General features: G+C 42.9%; 1 protein-coding gene and 1 long non-coding RNA gene across 4 annotated transcripts in view; one reads left to right on the plus strand and one right to left on the minus strand.

Annotated features, from left to right (window-relative positions):
- Positions 1-1,342: 1,342 nt before the first annotated feature.
- Positions 1,343-4,436, minus strand: LOC138689279 (uncharacterized). The gene is made up of 2 exons (XR_011328134.1): positions 4,197-4,436; positions 1,343-1,531 (listed from the first exon to the last, which is right to left on the minus strand). It is a non-coding gene; the product is annotated as an uncharacterized lncRNA (long non-coding RNA).
- A 288-nt stretch (positions 4,437-4,724) lies between these two features.
- SOX6 (SRY-box transcription factor 6) overlaps positions 4,725-20,180 on the plus strand; it is a 382,363-nt gene continuing 366,907 nt past the window's right edge. Inside the window, exon 1 of one of the 3 annotated variants that reach the window (XM_069803757.1) lies at positions 4,725-4,969. The gene's annotated coding sequence lies outside the window, so the exon portion shown is untranslated. Of the gene's footprint in view, positions 4,970-5,980; positions 6,217-6,730; positions 6,802-20,180 lie in introns of those variants that run through there. The other 2 variants (XM_069803759.1, XM_069803760.1) reach the window with 2 other exon arrangements.

Consider the following 20,180-nt stretch of genomic DNA (forward strand, 5'->3'; position numbering starts at 1 on the left):
AACCCAACCGGACTAAGTTCCGATCCTCCCCTTCGGTTTACATTGGGGTTGTCAAAGGATTAAATAAATGAAACTTTATTTGACCGTGGAGTTTACAGACCTTGGGATCCCTGCGCGCTCTGGCCTTATTCTAATTCTATAGCGGTAATTACCCTTCGTTTCTTTAAGTGCAATAGATTTATTGCCTTAGAGACTATGCACAGTTTGATTGAATTATTCATTTTTTTCTTTGGTGTAGACTGCATCTGGGGACTGATGTGACGTGTAGATTTTTTTTTTCAGGAACAAAGGGAATGTGGAAATGAAAGAGAGAGGGAGAGAGAGGCTGGCAGATGTGATGAGATGCGGTGAAGGTGTATCCAGCTTGGCACTCCCACTCCTCTCTTCTCCTCTCATTGCAGCCCTGGGTGACTCTCAGGCTAACACAAACAGCTTTTCTTCCGCAGCCTGCCCTCTGTCACTGTAAGTACAACAGCCTTCTCTTATCAGCATGCAAATTCCAGCCACTCACTACCTTAGCCTGGTGTTTGCACTTTAGATTTACAGAGGGGACCTTTAAAATGAACTTCCCGAGACAGGAAGGGGGTTTCATGTCAAACTTGCTTTTATTTTCTTTGTAAAAGTTTATGTGGTTTTTCCAGTTCTACCCCCCCCCTTTTTTTTTTTTTTTTGAAACGGGGGGGTGGAGTGGAGAGATTGTTGCTGCGGCTTTTTGCTTCACTATCAAGCTGATGCACAGTTTCAAATGAAATTAAAATCTCCTTGGTCCTCTTTCCGCCAGGACAATACATTGTGTTGGCAGATGACGCTGTAAGGAATTCAGAGTTTTTGTTTTCAGTCAGATCTTTATCCTTGGGCGTTATAGAATGCAAACGTCCCCTAAATTTTGAGGAGATTGCCAGAGGTTCTTGTTCTAGGGGAACTCGTATCAGCTGATGGGTTTGCTTATGAAGAAACGTGCAGTAATGTGCTTCTATCTAGTCTAACAAAACTTTCTCCCAATCGGATGATCAGGCTTTAACTTCTTTTCCTTTAGCCTTCTCTCAGATGCTGTTGATTATTTTGCAAAAGTTTCTCTGAACATCTTTAACAAGCCTATAAAAAGTCTTCATTGTCGGAGAGTGTCAGCAGAGGGAACTTATAAATATGCCGGTTAATTGTCCGGCATTAGTTGGGGAGAGAGGAGAGTTTAGAACTCGGTGAATGACTTTTAAGGTGGAATTTCTTGCCCTTTGAATCAAAACTTCTGAAACTGTTCCACCAACTCTACAGGAGTTGTAGGTTTGCTCATCACGTTAAAGATGCGGTATGTAAAACTTAGCACGCAGACAGGTCGCTTCGCTTGTTGAATATTGCTTTACTTTAACGTATTTAATGAGAGAGACGGTGCAAAATGCAATGACAACTGTGAACAGGTAAGTGCCCCGACGTGAACTGAGCGCCTCCGATCCCTTCCCTCTGCCAGGACCCACAGCAGTTCAGCATCCCTCCTCAACATCTGCTTGCGCTGACTTCTCTGGCTGGTTTTAGCCTTAATGAAGCAAAAGCAAGGGAAGTGATTTAAAACACCGTCTCTAAACGTGTGGTAACGCTAAAAGTAAAAGCGTTTTCTTGTTTCTCGGCACGTGTGTACGTATCCACACGGCGGGTGTTCACTTATGCAAACAAAGAGGGAACCACAATTATTCCTGTGCAGCGCACATACGCGCACATTTGCATACAATGCCCAAGGAGTCCTGTTTTTCTCCCGCGGAGAAGTTGTAGCTCTCTGGCGCTGTGTGTTACATCTGTAACTTAATTGATCACACAGGGGAAGCAACAAGCTAGAGAGTATTCCTTGCGCTCCGCCTGGGAATGTGGACCCATCTCTGCCGTGTCCTGCCCTAGCCGAGTGTCATTCTCTGCATAGGATTTTCGGGAGTGCAGCGAGATGCTCCCCCGATTTGGAGCTAGGTGGGCGGTTAGATTTATCTGATGCCTTAATTATCTCTTGTCCCATTACCGCCTCGTACTTAAAGAGGAGGACGCTACATTTGAGGAGTGGGGTTGGGTTGTTTTTTTTTTCTCCCCTGTTTGTTTCTTGAAAGAAAAAAAACTTCCAGTAACAAATTGCTGGGGTTGCAAACTCGGGCAGGATAGTTCGTCCTTGTGTTCTGATTACATCTCTTTTCTTGCAGAGTTCATTTTTTTGCGTGCCAAAGGTACTAGTTATGCAAAAAAGTCAAGGTGTTTCCTTTACTTGCAGCAGGTTTAAATGTGTTACAAGGAAAGTGTTAATGACCAATCACGGGAATTCTTATAATTAAAGATTAAAAAGGACAGAGCAATATCTGGAAAGGCAGCTATTTCCTGTTGTTAAATCCATAGCCCAGATAACTGCAGCAAGGTGAATACTTTGAATTAGCTGAACGCAGGTGAATACAAACTCGGTATTTACAATCTTACAATCTACCCCGTCTCCGAATGTCGGTTTTTTAGTATCTTTTATTAAAATTGAAAGAATGCATGGAAATTAGCTACTATGTCCTCAGCCAGCTAATTGGGTGCTAAAGCTTTGCTAGATAATTTTCAAGTTCTGTTTCAAGGTGTTTGCTGCTTGCTGAATAGGACTTGATTGCTCCTTTTATTGTAGTGGAATTGCCAAAAATACTGTATAAAACAGGTCCGCTATTCCAAGAGGTTCTGACTTAAAACTCCTTTTCCCTGGACTCGACTCGAGACGGACGATAGTACCTCGGATAGCAAGGTAGAGGATGCAATGTGCACGACTCCAGTAGTGTGTTGAGTTTTACAGCTTGTTAACAAAATGAAATAGAGCCAGATCAGATCAGTCCTGTGCCATCACGTTAATGCTCAATTTTCATCACGTCCTTATGTAGCAAGGTTCATTCGCAGTGGGGCAGAGTATGCTTCTGGGTCTAACCTATTCCGCAAATTTCTACTTGAGAGAGGAGGGAAGCGAAATCAGGCTTTCTCCTCGTCTTTTTGGCCTCTATAAGTTATGAAGCTATTTTAAAATTAAAAAGTTTCTCTGTTACTAACTGTTCCAGGCGCCTTCTGGAAAATGGGGAGAAAGTGCCAAAAATACAGAGATGAATCAACAACTTCTCTCTCTCTCTCTCATTTTGTGGGCTTGAGGTTGCTTTCCGCACTCCCATCTTAACAACAGTTTAGCCTAGGTGTGAATAATATCAAAAGAGGGAGACGTTGGCTTTGCAGCGCTGTTTGCCCACCTGATCTGCGGGCCCCTGACAGTTTGAAAGACTCTTTTATGTTTACCTTTGGCATGTAAAAATACAGCAGAGAGACTTTCTTGGGTTTGCAGTAGTCTGTGCCACTGGTTGATTTTCTCCTCAGCTCCTTATAGTTTTCCCTTCTTTCTCCCAGATTTCGCCCCCCCCCCCCCCCCCCCCAATTAGCACTTCCAAGGGAGCGTGAGTTCCTAAATTGGTATTCAAGCTGATATTCAAGTCCCTATCTGTTGCCTTTTGGTAGGCAGAGAGAGTGATATTTATACATTGCCACTGCTAATCTCTTGTCGTCGCCACGAGAATCCCAACTTCAGCTCGAGCCCGTCCTAAATCAGTTTTTCCTCGCCGGTCCTACCTGTCTTTTCCTTTTAACTGTGCTCACGTTTCACCTCTCTGTTGAACGCATCCCCGAACAGTTTGTGGACTCTGAGCGCCTTCTCCTCCCTCCTCTCCCCCGGGTCCCTGTAGCTGGACTCCCACCTCCAGCGCAGTTGATACTTGGCGTGTCGTCTGCGTTTTACCCCGACAGGGCTGTGGGATCGGGCTCCTCGGAGCCCCATCCATCAGCTGTCAGGAAGCGCTTGCTGAGCACTTTCCTCCTCGTCCCCGCTTCCCCGCCGGTCCTCCCTTCCCATGTCCCGCGGATCGTCTCCCTCCCGCTCCTTTTTTTTTTTGCCTTTTTTTTTTTTTTTAATTGTATTTTATTTGCGAGCAGGAGCCCGCAGGACGTTTTTGGCGTGTGCCGCCCCACGCACTCCCCGGGCAGCGCCGTGCCGGGCGGGGGAGGGAGGGCCGGCGCGTACCGCGCCGCTCCCCCCGCGCAGCCCCGGCCCCGCGAAGCGGCTCTCCCGGGACCCCCCCGCTCCCCCTCCTCCTTTTCCGGCCCCCGCCCGCCCTCCCCTCCCTCCCCGCCCTCGCACCCCCTCCCCGGTAACTTTCTAGTACCTTTCCTCACCACTCCGGGCAATCAGTGGTCATTAGAGGAGAGAGGTTTAAGGTTTCATTTGTCTAATAGCAATGTGAGTGGTGATAGCTTCTCGGGGATGCGGCTGGCAGCCCGGGGTGATTTCACTTTCTGTTTTGTGCTCACTTTCTCCGCAGTTGTTGCTTTCCCCGCTCGCTCGCTCGCTCGCTCGCTCTCGGTCTCCCCCTCTCTCTCTTCCCCTCTCCCTCTCTCTCCCTGTGTTGTCTCATCTTGCCTGTGCTGTCTGGGCGGGGGAGCCCTGCCTCCTTTTGCCTTCCTCAGATCAATGCCCTGGCCACTCACTTTCTGATGTTGCACGACGGGAAATGCTTTGAATACTTACGACATGGCCGCTCACATTGATTGCCAAGATTGACAGCAGTAACCATCGCCTTCACTTGTTTCAGGAGGAAAAAAAAAATAATAATAATGAACCTGATTGTAACCAAATCTCCAGGCAACCCATCCGCAAACTTCTAACGATCGGGATCCTGCACATCCATGGCCCGGAGAAACACCAGCAGACTCTAGTTCATTTATCTTATTTTATTTTATTTTATTTTATTTTGGTTTATTTTATTTTATTTTTATTTTATTTTACCGAATTACCACCCATTTATTCCTCTTTTTCTCTCCCCTTTCACCTCCTTCCCTCTTTTTTTTTTTTTTTTTTAATGAAAATTACCGAAGCGCGTTGCAAAAAAAAAAAAAGGAGGCTCTCCCAGTGCTTTGTGCCACACTGGATCCCGAGGAGGTAACCAGGAAAAAAAGCCCTATTGTGTTGTATACCTGTTGTTTGCTGTGGTGTGTAGTGCTGCGTGGCTTGGTGGTGGTGGTGGTGGTTTAATGGGTTTTCGCTGGATTTATGTCGCTTTGCAGGAGAGAATCCGGTTCCCCCTGCGCTGTCTTTAATGGGTTATTAGTTGCAATTGAGTGAAGCAGCAGCGTCCGGAGGTAGATCTGTTGTTTAGCTTTTAACATTGCTGAATTCACCCCTTCCCCCCACCTCTCCCTGCACGATTATTTACTTTTATACCACGAGGGTGTTGTTGGTGTCTTGGTTGTTTTTTTTTTTTTTTTTTTTTTCCTTTAGGGAAAAGTAGTTATAGTCTCGTCCCCGTGCGAGTTTCCGGGGCTGTTTGAATCCCGAGGTTTCCGAGACGTTAAGGGACCCCACTACCTTGAAATCACAACACTTTCTCATCCTTCCCGAGTACAGTTTATTTTAAAATGTAGTGACAGATCAGCGTTGTATTTTAAGATCACCCACGGCAGGCGAACACATGGTGCTGGGAAGATATTGTACGTAAGGAACTAACACGAGAGGGAGAAAGAGAGAGAGAGGAAGAATAAAATCCGAAATAAATCTTCGAGAGCGGAGCGCTGCTGTCATTACTCCCAAGTGCTCGCGTGGGTTTCTCTCCACGGGTAACCCCGAAAGGCACGGGATGGAGAAAGGGAGTTTAGTGGTGCTGTTAAATTCTCCGTTAAGTTTGAGGTGGGTAACTGCTTTGAAGTTCGCCACAAATGAGTGCTATCCACGGAGCAAGGAATAATACAAAGCTGCTGGAGAGGAGGTGGTAATGTTGGGTTTGGCCACACCGGGGCACTGTCCCGAGGAGTTGAAGTTCTGTGGCGGTGCCTTATCTCTCCGAGCAGAGGGTTTGGATAAAGTTCTCCTGAAAACTTTAAAATTGATATCGCACCCTAATTTGTGATACACAAGGAGGGGGGAAGAAAGCAGTCCATCATCAGAGAGCTCTGTTTACACCCGGGGAAGGGGAGATGTGTGCCGCTTTGTGGCAACATTCGACTTGGGATTTCTTGCTGCCTTAGCTCTTTGCCGGAGGTCATGCAAATCGACCTTAAAAGAATGCATAAGCCATAAATTAAAATAAACCCTTAGCCAGAGGCTGATCCATAAGTAGACAATACCTAACCTGGACAAAACGGCTTCCTTTGCGAGCTGAAAAAAAGAATAGTGCCTAAACTAAATGCAAAGTAAGTTTTCAGGAAGTATTTCACTTACTACTACTACTATTATTATTATTTTTTTAAAACAAAATAGTGGCAGTTGCAACAAGCGAGCGCAGCTGTTTACAGACGGTGCTGTAGGATACGAGTAAGGCAAGGTGTGTCTGGTGGAGAGCTCGTTCTTTTCCTGGCTTTCACTACCTTCGACGCTGTTTGCTTTTTGATTGGGGATAAGAAGTCTCTTTAACCATGTAAGCAATTTAATGTTTTATCTCGGATAGCGCTGAAGAGTTTAGGAACAAATCTGGGTTGCCTGCAACTGTCACATGCGTGCACACAAGCTGTGCCTGTATAAAATAGTCTCGGGGCTTGGTTTTTTTTCCCGCAGTTTTTGACAATTGTTCCATTCATGATCCTGAAAGGAATCATCAGTGGGAGCTAATGAGTGTGCCTCTGCGGCTTGCCCTGCTCCGGGGAGGAGCGGGCACCGGCGCTGCCGCCGAGCCCGCTCGTGTAATGCATGCACGCGTGTACCGGCGGCGGGGTCGCCCCTGCGGGAGCGCGGCTGTGGGTAGATACGGGCGAGAGAACAGATAGGCGTGATGTGAGCAGGTACTTCCACGCGTGCATTAACAACTGAGCTGCCAGAGAGCTGCTCCTCTGCCGAGAGAGCTTCCCAGCTCCCTCTCCGAGGCGTGCGGAGCAGCGTGGAGCAGTGAACCCGCTTTGCAGCAGGGGCTGTGTGCTTCAGCAGAGCAGGGCCTTGAGGTCAATCCGAGGGACCGATCGGATCGATTTGATTGCTGGCTTTGCTTTCTGCGGCCCGTTTCACGGCGGTGTTGGGTGGGTTTTTTGGCTGGTTGGTGCTTTTTTTTTTTAAAGGAAGGGAAGGAGTGAAAGTGGCAACGTGAAAAGACAATTAGTGTTGTGTCTGAGTGGCTGGGGGGGCTGCAGGGAAAGTCAGCCTGGTGGGAGCCTGGGGACGACAGATTAGTTCTGTCCTAGGGGTGTTTCCCAAAAACACAGACGGTGAAACTTTCTGTGATAAAGTAATATATCTTCGCCTGCTGTTTGTAGATAAGGTATATGTTTATTAAGCTAATTTAAATAGCCTTCGGCACACGAGCGGCACTTTGTTCCTACTGTTCTCTTTTACCCTCATTTTAACATTTTTGGTATTTCCATCTTCAGTGCTGATTGTGAGGGCAGAAGAACAGTTTTACCCAGCCCCCAAACAGGGTTTGAAGTCCAAAAATCAACGAATTTCCCTTTCTCTATTCGTGTAATGGAGTAATTTTGAAACCTGTTTTGAGACTTCGACTTGACTTGACTTGTTTTATTGACGTGCTTGTGCCCACTCATTTAATTAAGCCATTATACCATAAAGTAAATAATAAGAATGAATGTGAGATATGTGTGTGTAGTCTGCCATCATATACAAATATTTCCCTGGAAAAGACGCTTTAAAAAACTTTTTTTTCAGCACACTGTGACTCTCTGGCAAGATCTTATTGCAGGTTTTTGTTCTGAGCCAGGATATTCCGCGTGTTTCTGTGCTCACAATGTTATATGCACACTACACTCGGAACATAAACAGCGAGCGCACCTAGCAGCTCTTTCTAGTAAAACTAAGAAATAATCTATTTATAGTGAGTACATTTAGAAGAAAATAATGAGGTCATTTGGAGTATGCTGCAGTTTGAAGTAGCTCGACACCTGGCAGAAACTACATACGCGTTTTCTTCAGACTCTGCGCTATCCATAACTTTTCCTTATAATACATTCTTGTGTTAAGTGAGAAAGGCTGTTTGTAAAACAATCCCCTGGCTGGTTCCAGTGTTGGGTGAAGCTGATCCTGTAATGGCATTTTGTTTTGAACAGTTGCTGTAGTTGAAGTTCCCTCATAAGGTAAGGTGGCACTGGGTCTGAAAGGAGGTCCAAATGCCACATTTATAATTAGACTGCCAATTCAGCACATTGTATCTATTGCTATACAGGGATATACTGCTGTGTCTGGTCTCTCAATAGACTGTATTCAGAATTAGCCAATTCAACTGCTTAAACTTTGGAGTCAAATTTAGAATAGGCAATGAGAAGAGGAAAGAAAGAAAACAATAATGCTTTCTTTTTTCCTCAGCTAGCTATTAAAAGCCAAAGAATATACGGAAACCAAACCAGGCACTGCACTTGGAATCAATGCACCAAGCGCAGCCTGGCCAGCCTCGCCTGCAAAACCATTTTGAAGCGCACGTCTCCGGGGGGAGGGGAAGGTGAGCCCCGGGCATCGCTCCGAGCGCCGCTCTCCAGGCCGCTTCCCCGGCCGCCGCCGGACTCCCGCGGCCGGAGGGGGGTGGCGCGGGGGCCGGGGCCCGGCGGCGGCGGCGACGGCCCCGGCGGGGCGCTGCCCTGCCCTGCCCTGCCCTGCCCCGGGGCTGGGGCGGGGGGGGGCCGCGCTGCGGGGCCGGGGCGAGCGCCCCGCTGCCGCCGGCCGGGCCGGCCGGGGGCCCCCGGGCTGCCCCGCCGCAGCGGCCCGGCCCCCGGAGCGAGTCGCGCCGCGAGCTCCCTCCCCGGCGGCGGGGCGGTGGGGGCCGGCCCCCCTCCGCGCCCCCCTCCGCGCCCCGCGGAGCCCCGGCCGCCGTGGGAAGGGCTCCCGCCCCCGCGGCGGGCGGGGGCAGCCGGAGCCCCGCGGGGAAGGAGGGAGCGGCCGTCGCCGGGGGACCCTGCGCCTCCCGGGGACGCCGGGCCGCGGGCTCCGGCCGCTGGCCTCTCCCCGCGTCGTCCCCGGATTTACGGTTCCTGGCTCCTTTTCTCCTGTCATACTTTTTGTTTCGCTCGCTTTGATTGCTCTGGCCGCCTCCCTCGGAACTTTAATTCATTCAGCGATGAGAATGTAAGAGGCCCTTTGGTCTGCAGTCTCGCATCCCCTGCTAAATGCATTATTTTCTCTCCCTTCCTTGCCGTTCAGTACTCCGTCTCAGGGCTGCTGGGAGGCTTCGCTGGGCTGCTTCAAAGCTCACTCGGCTCCCTTTTCTGCTAGATCGTAGGGTGCAAACTAGTGCCATGTGTATAACACGTAGCAGAAAGGCAGTGAGACAGATGGCTGTCTCTCCTTGCATGTTACCGATTCTCTACCGAACTTACGTAACTCCGCTCCGTTTTTTCCTTCGTACGTTTACACACTGGTGAAAGCGAGAAGAGAAGCAAAGCGGAGCCCATCAGTTCCCTTCAGAAGGCCGCTGGTGCCTGACTTGTAGAAAATAATAACTGACGTCCAAAGCTAGTTGCTTTCACCTGTCAGCTTGATTTTGTTCACAAGTGGGAACTGCCAGTGCTTGTTCCCTAGCCAGTGGTTTTTAATAGGTGGCCAACAATTGTTCGTGGTCACTTCCAGCTGAACTTCTTTTGCTCAACTGGGAAAAAAAATCCCTTTGGACACCTTTTTTTTGCATCTTTGATTGTATTTTTAAAAGTCAAAAGTATCCATGTATGCCTGCAGTTCTTAGAGGCCTTGGAGTATCTTGTGGTAATAAAGGCCGGAGGTTTGCATGATGATAGCAAAACCAAATAAATTTTTTCTCAGTGGCCATTAGAAACTTTCTTTAGTCATGGCCTTGTATCTGCTAAAGACTGTAATCACCTTGGGAGATACCGCTTCAGGAAGCATATCCATTAATCTTTTACACTTGGTTTGATTTCCCCCTTAAAAGTGTATAGATCACACTTAAAAGGCTTCTGTCAATTTATTTATTTATTTATTTCACGGAACAAAAATTACTTAGGGAAGAGAAGCCGCGATGCACTTTTCTTTATACCCCGTACAACGGGGTGATGTATATTTCTTTTTCCATAGTATGACTTTAAAGATCAGCGGGCTGGTTTGGCAGAGGTTGTGTGTAATGACTAACATTTTAAAAGTTATGTAAATAGGGGTGTTTGTGTATATATAAGCTATGTCAACTAAAGTGATACAATGACATATTTTTAAAACATTTCAGTTAATATAGTAAATCACAGAAACAGAAACATTGAAACGTTCCTGCATGATGTCAGAACCTGCAAGAGAAGTACTGCTTTATGATGTGTTCGGTAGTTCACATACAGCTTATTCGTCAAGTAGCAGCAAAACACAAAGGTGCACGTTTCAAGTTTGTGCCTTAGTAAGCCGATTGCTATTCATCTCTTTCAGTGTCTTTTTGTGTGATTTTTATTTACACCATTTTCTATTTTTTCCTTAGGTAGAACAGCGAGAATGGGAACTTTAGGGGACTTGCTACCAAACCACAGAAACCGAATTTCCTTTTATTTTGTATTTGAGCCATTCAGAATTTTTTAGGCACGCGATTCTCCCACAGTATTTATTGATGTATCATTCCAGGCCATGACATCATATTGCGAAAACAACAAAATCTGGTAAAATCCTGCCATTAGTAAGGTTGTGTACTGGACTGGTGTGATGTCTGTATGAAATACATGTATATTTATTTAGATGTAGTTCTGCACAGAAGGGAGAGGTCTGATAGACGTACTTGCTGGAAAGCAGCCGTATTTCTACAGTGATAAAACTGGATAATTACATGTTCCCAAGGCCTTTTCAGCACAGAAGTAGGTGTTCTTTTAAAACATTATTCTGTGGCAACAACAAATATTTGTGACATCACTGTAAGAGGTTTCCTGCCAATTTTTAGTTTACTGTCTTTCGGAAAGTCTAGAGTTCTTTGGCACTGGTGAAACTGCTACACATACCCATCGTATATTCAAGTATTCAGTGAAGTTTTAAATAATTCTCTTTCAATTAGTACAACAGGAACCTGAAAAATAGATTTTCTCTTAAAGAAACAAGAATCAGTACATAGACATTTCTTTCCTCCTCTTGTACATTTTAAAATACTCATATCAGTTTTATGTTTACTGTTTTGTCTCCTTAAATTAAGAAGAAAGAAAACAGTATCCCAAGTTTGACAATCATTGCTTGGAAATTAGCTTAATCAAATATTTCTTGAGCCTTGTGAATTGGAAAGAGTAATATAAAATTAGATCTATTGGTAAACTAGGTTAATCAGAGTCATTCATTTACAGTGGAGAATAAATAGCTATCAATCGACGTTTTTTTTGAAGTCAGGCGAAACATTCCATCAAGTTAATGTGTTTAAGGGTATCATATCAGGGACAGACAGGTACTAGAAGTGATAAAAACCAGATAACCTGCAACAAAATGATTTACAGATGGGTCATTATCTTCTATAGGGAGGTTACACAGATCATATTCTTTATAAAAAGAGAATGTAATTCTATAGAGCTAGGAGAATTATCTAAATAGGTCTGAATATTTAATGTTTTTTCCAAGTGACTAGTAGAATTTGTCAAAGCAAAATTTCTTAGCCTTCTTACAGGCAGCATATTAATGTAAAATATAGAAAAGTACTGGGTTTGTATTTTAAGTATTCTTTATGTTTATTTTACCTGTTTGATAAAGTAAAGCTTGGGAAACGTTTTGCTTCTTCCCGTGTGAACTTTGTAGTGCATACCTTTAAAATATACACAAAAAAGTTACGTACAAATTTAGGAAAAAAAAAAAGGCCAGAAAGTTTGATATTAGCGATTGCTTTGATTTCAGAACCTCTTTCATACAGCAAGTGGCTAAGTCGCATCTTTTCCATCAGTGGTAAGATGGGATGTCATTGAAATATTTTTTCTTTCTTCTTGAGCTACACAGAAAGGTGTACAGTCAATTGTTTTTTCCGGTCGCTGGCAGACTGGCATAAGGCAACAGCAAACTCTGAAACCTCAGAGGTACAGTATTGATTTGATTCCTAACTGCAAATCCTTCATATCATTGCTCCAAATATCTAACTTTACACCAATATTACCCATTCTTTTTATAGTGACACCATGCTTAGTAAAAAACTTCTAAGCACTGAGGTCAGGTGTTGAGATTGGATTCTAGTTTATTTTTTATGAATCAGATAAAGATTTCTGTGCATGAGACCGTATGTGAAGATGAGAGAACAAGAACATTTCCATATCAAAGGCAATATATCTGAGGCTGCATAGTAATTAAAATGCAGTGGTTTGGACTCTGTGCACTAGCACTTAGTTGGGACCTTGTGCAGCATGCAGGCGGTTGTCTCTTGCATACTTCTAGAAATATACTTATAATTTTGTACAAACATTTATGCCAGTCCACACTTTTCTGTGGATAATTTGTATTTCATCCAAACCATTCAAAGTAGAAGTTATTTTTTGAGCAACCCCCTCATTATGGCTTTTGTGCATCAACTATTTTTATTCTGGTTGTTTGTATTTCCTCTTACCAGAATGATGGCTTGTTTATAGTCGTATTTTTTTGTGTGTTTCTCTAAGACCCCTTCCATATACCACTGAAATTTTACTACTTGCTTGAAATATCTTGTATTAAAACCAAAAATGCTAATATCTTTTCAGATTTATTGAAGATGGTGTGATTTCTTACATACCATACTTTATGGCAAATTAAGTGCATGTGCTGGAACATAGTATTTTTAATGAAACAATATGTATTTACTAATTCCAACTAACTGTTACACATTATAAGGAGAATTAATACATTACTCCAAGGACCTGCCAATGTGGGAAAATTGACGTAAAATACTACAGGGTGCTCCCTATCTGGATACTCTTTTCTGGAATAAATGTGACACTAATTCCTGAGTAGATTGCCTGGTGAGGAGCTGTTCCGGAAGGGCTGCTGTTGAATTGTTTACTTCATAAACTGTATTGGTCAGCGTCCCAGTGCGGAGGAGGCAGTGAGTGCTGCAAACTTCCTCATTACTCATAGATACTTGTTCTACAGAGGCTCTGTCCATTAATGCTCCAAAACTATTGAGGTGAAGCTTTTAGGAAGTCTTCATATTTAAACAGATGTTTGTACTGTGAAAGTACTGTATTACAATCTTGCAATCTCGCTTCATTTTGTCTAGTTTTAGATTACAATTGGTGTATGAATATGTGCTTTGAGCTAGAATATCACACTTTGAGAGATTGTTCTGCGTGCTTTTTACATCTGTATTATTGTTGTGGATGGGCTTGTTAAACTGAATTCCTGACCATTTGTGGTTAGTAAAAACCTGTGGTATTTTTGCACAAGTAGGGGGGTTAACCTCAACGTCATGGCCTAATTCCAGCTAAGATAGGATGTAGTTGCCCATCTACATTCTTCTTATAGTTTTAACTGCCTCAGTTAATCCTCACTTCCTTTCCTAAATGTGGTAGTGTAGCGTGCTAACGACACTTGCAGCATTTTACCTTAGAACTACCAAATTCAGCTATTGAAGTAATAAGTGGAACTAGATAATGAGTCACATTTTTGGAGCTTTCTGGATAACAGGGGTGCCATATGCCTGACTGGCTTATTAGTATTATAATGAACATTTGGAAGGATTTAATATATATACTATTTGAATGTCGAGCTATTTCAGAGGAATATTTTCATATAATTTGGTATTTGACAGATTCTCAGCTGGCATAAGCCAGTGTAACTCCATTTACTTAAGTGGAAGGGTGCCATTTTACTCTAGCCACAAGTGCATTCCTTAGGACATGATGCAGTTCCTTCTGGATTCCATGGAAAGACCTTTCCGTGACTGTGCTGGGAGGGGGGTTGCATGTGAAGGCCTTGTTTGCACTGGATTCACTGTAGCAAGTAACTTGGTTAGGGTGGAATCAGGTTTGGCACCATGGTGTTGCTTACGGTTTAGGATGACATTAACAAGAGTTCATCTCACGTAAACTACCTATTAGATCAACTGTCTCTCCAAATCTAATCTTCCAGTGGGTCTTCTGGCATAGTATATGCAGTTTGTGGGGATTCTGACTGCTGATTTCCTGTAATGGTGGAGGCTGTGCCTGTGCATTTTCTTTTTTTTCTTTCAGTCCCACCTGATCTGCTGTGGGCAGATTATCTTCCTGCAGATCCTTTCATATTTTTCTTCTTCTGAGGGGTTCATGTAGGCCATTACAGTAAGAATGTACTTTATTCAACCTTTAGTGCAAGTATATGTAGATGTGCACATGAAAATTTTTTTACGTACATAAGCAGACATGTTTCAACACATTTTTAGTAGTATTTTTGCTATGGTAGTGCCTATGATTGAGATTTTGTATTCATCTCTGGTTTATGTGCGTACGTTCTTACATTCTGCTATCTATATCTATTATCATTGCTTGTCCAGAAGGTGAAAGATGAATTCTAGGAAAACCCTTTCATGCTTTCTGGTTGCCTTCTATAGGCTCTAGTTCCCATTGTACTACCTGTTCTTTCCACATAGAACTTATGGTACCTGTGGTATTTCTCTTTGAAAGTAACAATGGAATCTTTTCATTTGTTTCAAAACAAGGTAGATGTGATCAGCTTTTCATCTTGATTTCATGAGCCAGAAGGTAGTTAACTGGTGTTGGGATGGGATGATGGCTACACAGGCTGAGGATTACGTTCAGAGAAGTGTAGCGAGTTGGAAAAATGTGAAACAGAAGAGATCGAGAAAGAAAGGTCTTGCCACCGAATGCTCTAGAAAAAGGAGTAAGATAAAACATAGTCTCATTTCTGCTGAGTGGTAGTACAACAGATCTTTTGTACTCTTCTTAGTGGCGTTGTTTATGTATTTTGATCACTCTTAGAATCCTCCAAGTTACATACCTGTCAGCATACCTGCCAGAGAAAAAAGGAACGTTCCTATGCTAGAAGACCTGCCTAGAGTTAAAGTACTGAGTGGGCAATCACTTTGCTGCCTTAAGGTGGAAGAACATGCTAATATCGGCTGTTCTGGCATCTGGCTATTTTGGACTTGGAGAGCAAATGCTATTAGCCTTTCTACTTCAAAGCTGTATTGTTGCTGCAGGTAAATAAATCACAGGCTCCCTTTATTCTTCAGGAATGACTTACACAGGTTGGGGATATGTTAGTCTATGCGTTATCATGCCTTCAGTCTTCTGCACTGTATGCATGATGCTCCCGAGGGATAGCAAGTTTCAGGTAGCCCCCGCTAGGTGCAAGAATCCCTCTGATTTTTTGTCCTTTGCTGCCTCTGTATATGAACTCATACAGACATGGTGGAATCAGTTCAGGTGTGTCTTTATGCTCACCCACAATGCTCAACCTAGAGTTCAAGGGACCACGTCTACTGAGTATTCAAGCAGTTAAGTGGGCCTTTGTTCCCTGCTTTGCAGAGTTTCCCTCAGCCTTTAGTGAAAGCCAAAAAAGTTTTCTTTCCTTTCCTTGCTTGTGTACACAGCCTTTCCTTGTGATTCCTTTTTTTCCTCAGTCAGTGAAAAATCTCATTATTTTAATCTTCACCATTGCCTCTAAACAATAATGATTCAATCTGTAATGCTTATTTTAAGAATGTAACAAAAAGTCTAATTAGCGATGGTAGTGGAGATACACCAGCATGCATTTTAGTGCAGATATACTGCCATGCATTTTACGGGGTGAATGGGTGTGTCCATTAGCAGTTGATTTGAAAACACCTTTGCACAACACTCTGAGACGGAATGGGGTCAAATTACAGACCCAAAGTCGAGGTGATGGTGTAAAAGGGAAAGGCTTTGAATTCTGTGAGTGTTACATATAGTCTTCTCAGGGAAAATGTGGATAGGAGAGAGAAGGTAGTTGAGGGACCTAAAAAGTAATTACTGAGGACTTGCCGGAGTTTCTAATTTATGAAGTCCTCCCTCGAACAGGTTGAAGTCCATTTTCCATGATGTGAGTATATTGTATAACATGACCAAAAGCAAAAGGAACAGGAGGAAGTTGTTTTCCTGAATTGTATGTAAGGGTGATTTCTTACAGAAGTGCAAACTTCAAGGCATAAGCTGTTCCTGATTCTGCTTCTGATGGATTCCCCCCCCCCCCCCCAAAGTGGCACAGAAATGCCTAGAAATGCCTAGGATAACAAATAAACCAGTAAGAGACAAATCCAGCCCCAAATTGTTTTTGATTACTGTGCTCCTCTTGTGGAAGACTTTCTATTTCAGTAATTCAGCATGGGATGATTAGATAAAGAAGGTGAAGGCTCCTTTCCCCTTGCACTGTCTAAGCGTGGCTCCCACATGATACTTCCCGTCTTTCACATATTGCCTCTTTAGTATCGATAGCAACTAGATGCAAATCAGCATGGCATCTGCTAGTTTGTTTTCAGCTGACCGGGCTAAACAGCAGATATGGAGTTTATCGCCAGGAGGCTGTGACCTCATCACAGACAAGTGGCATTCCTACAAGTAGGTAATGAAGCACCCCTATTGAGTGTAGCTAAGGTCCAAATCCTCAGCAGAGTTATTAAATATTCAATTTAAACAGCTCTTCCAAACTTTAAAGCTGTCCCTTGATTTTTTTAAATCCACTCGCTGTTGAAGCTGGAACAGCAGCTGTTGCTGGTCTCTGCTGATGCCACACTGTGCTGAACTGGGCCTTCCTGAACATGTGTGGGAGAAAAGAGGGGATGGAAAAACAAAGGGAGAGGGAAAGGAGGGGAAGGGATATGAAAGGACAAAGGTGGGAGAGAAGAGTGAATGTGTTGAACTGAATAGTAACTGTAACGCTTTTATTGCTGTTGAACATGCATGGAGAATATCTGTAGTCAGACAGTATTTGGTAATAGCTTGATACATTTAAATTATTAAAACTTCACAATATAGATGGTGTAATGCTGTCTTTTTAAGAAGATAACATGCAGTGGTCAAAAAAGTCCCCTTTAGTGCTTGCTGTGTTCAAGGCTTAACTCCATATTCCTTTTCTGTTGCTCATCAAGTTGTTCACAACAAATACTTTGGGACACGAGTTATCTGTCCTTGCTGTCTGAGAAAAAGTAGGCTTCTGGGGAAGGTTTGAGTGGATCAGTTTGGTCATTTTTGTATTTTTTATCAAGTTTTGCATGTGTACATAAATAATATTTATATAAACAGCCCGTGAATACTTAGCATGAATCTCAAACATTTTTCTGTTTTACTGATCCTTCTAACAACTGATTGATAGCAAATATTGTTGAAAGGCTTTACAGATTCTGAATTATCAGTATAAATTAGTAATCCCAATACGCTTGCACACCAATTTGTGGTCTGACTGTTGGATGTGAAATAAAATTTTTTTTTTTTTGTCTTTAATATAGTTGTGAGTGATAGAGTGGTAGCTTTTTGGTCTTGTAAGCGATGAAGGTTTGAGACTAGTTAAAAGCAAAGCAGAAATGAAATAGGTGCTTTAGAACCTGAAGTAGTCAGTTTCTGTGGATGGGAAGAGAGGGAGAATACTTGAATGAGAGGAAACGAGAGGGGAAAAAAGGAAGAAAGGGGATAGGGGGAAAAGCAGAGAGTCAGATCTGTGGGGAGGCCAGATCAGCATTGGTGGATGCAGCCTTTCAAGGCATGCTTAACGACTTTGTTCTCCTTCTTCACCTATACTCTTCCACTTTCCAAGAAACTGAGGATGAGATATCAAAATCAGCATTTCTATCACTCACAATCAAATGGGATATTAATTGAGCTTAGAGTGGGAGTAATGACAGAAGAGCTGTTGATAACTGGGATGTATAACCTTCAGAATTGGGAATATTGTGTTACATAAAAGGGAAAAATAGTTTTCCTATGTTCTCAACTTTCTGGAAAGTTATGCAGTTCTTGTGCTTTTAGTGAGAGTTTTTTTGGACTTCCTGTGATAGACAATTCTTTCAGAAGAACTAGACCATGACCTGCAGTCTTCCAGTTGTGCATGTTAGGCTGGGCTGCGTCCACTGCACCACGTTTAAATAACTGAGACACAGGCTGGCCTGTGAGTTGTATTGTAGAGGTAACAAATAGGGAGCCAGTCCAAAAATACAAGAAATGTGAAGCCTTATCATAAAAGGCATTGAGCCACTGAAACTTCCAGGGAAGGATCTGTATATCCTCAGTGTATCTCCTAAGGGTGCCCAGGGTTAGTAGGATCATCTATTACTGTGGCTTGATTGGAATTCTTGAGCATGTAAAAATATGCCACGGTGCATGTCAGCTCTTTTTCTTGGTGAATGCTATAGACCAGGGTTCCCCATAGCAATGTTCTGTCTAGTTAAAGCTGCTAGCTTGTGGCAGTTGACTGTCTGATAATTTTAGGGTCGCTTTATTACTGGTTATGCATGTTCACCATTTCTATTCTGTGCCACAATGCAATATAGGTGTCCAAATGAGGCACAGCAGCCACTACACAAAAGTCTTTCACAAGTTGTTTTGAATCTTGTTTCAGACATGAAGGTGCATGTGATTTTTTCTGTTCCCTTTAAGTTTATCTGTGCAAATTCTCACTTGATTAATGTGTCAGTATCTTTCAGTATCTTATTAAGCTTTTTTAAAATTCAGATTCTAATAAAATGCCTTTACTTATGTTTAAAAATATTTGGTATATCATTTTTTTGCAATTAATATGGCCCTGGAAAAAAAAAAAGCAGAACATAAAACAAACAACCCCTTTTGCACATAGATAAAAGGCAGTTTAACATTAGCCATGACTTGTTTGATGTGAGAAATTAATTTATTTGCATTTTGCTCTTCTACTGTTTTTCTTGTCTGAAAGCATGCTCAGTGTCACTCCAGTTTTCATAGGTCACACTTGGGCCTCAGTCTCCTCGTGGTGAATTCCAGAGCTGTGGTAAAGGCAATTGCTGGGTAAGACGTTCTGATTTGCCAGAAGTCATTGACAGCCACAGGCTGACTGTTCTCTGGTGTTGGAGCCATAACGAATATGATCAGATGTGTGAAGAGCAGTTTGCCTCTCATCACAATTTTTGTATTAATTAGCAATGATAAATTGGATAGTTGGCATTTATTCCCAATAATTCAGGCAAAGATGATTCTTACAATGGAACTCAGCAGCACATTTTTTTTTCTCAGCCAGAGGAGCTGATGGGCTTTACTGATTTTTCTAGGCCTAAGGGATTTTTTTTTTTTTTTTTTTTGACACCCAAACCAAAAGAAAATGCTGCAGTGGATCACAGGGATGGCTGCTGAGCCCTCATTCTTCTACTTGTATTTGCAGAACTCAATCTCTGAATGGTTCACATCTTTGAAATGAAGTTTGGAGTTATTGACTAAGGCAGGTAGAAAATTCATTTGCTTGAGCTCTTTCAGGTCCAGCTGATAACACTCGGGGTTCAAGTTCTGGAAGACACCAAGTGTTCTGGTCCTAGTTCAACAGACTATATAAGCAGATGCTGAGCTTTAAAGCCTGTGAATAATCTCAGTGGGAATGAGACTATGTATGTGCTTAAAATTCAGCATGTAGTTAAGTACTTTGTTGGATTGGAGCCAATGTGCTTAGCACTTTGGAGGACTGAATCCTTATTCACTAGTGGTGATTTATATATTTTTTTGGCTTATGAATTTCCTCACTGACCTGCACCTTTGTTTAATGGTCAGCCCGCAACATGGTCAGGATTAAAAACTTCTGGGGCTTGTTTTGTCTAGAAGGCTATGTATAATCTCTAGAGGCAATGGCTCATTTTACGTAATTACTGATGCTAAATAAATATCTTCTCTATAATCAACTTATGTTTAATATTAAATTGCTAAAATTTTTGATCAGGAGACCAACATTTGACCCAGATTTTATTTCTTCCCTCGTTTAGAACTTTGTTGTTTATCTGCAGAAATTAATAATGCCTGTCTACAATTAGTATATCAAGTTTTGAAGATAAGTTATGTTTGTTTATAATGACTTTTTCTGTCTCCAAGTTCTCTCTGCTTTCTACCAGCTTTTTTTCTCATTCTGGAAGAGTGTTCTTCAGGCAATAATTAGCAGGGGGCTTTATCTGAATTGAGATCTCTAGGCAGTTCTGTCAGATATCTGGTCTTGACTCAAAATGTCTTGGCCACGTAAGGTAATGGTTCTAATTGTTTTCTTCCTTCTCTCACCTGTTCTGCTGCAAAGCATAATCTTGGCACTACCTTAATGGTGTTAGAATTACAGAAGCCAGAGAATCTTTTTCTGTTATTGT

Source organism: Haliaeetus albicilla, chromosome 16 (assembly GCF_947461875.1).
Source record: "Haliaeetus albicilla chromosome 16, bHalAlb1.1, whole genome shotgun sequence".
Lineage (NCBI taxonomy): Eukaryota > Metazoa > Chordata > Aves > Accipitriformes > Accipitridae > Haliaeetus > Haliaeetus albicilla.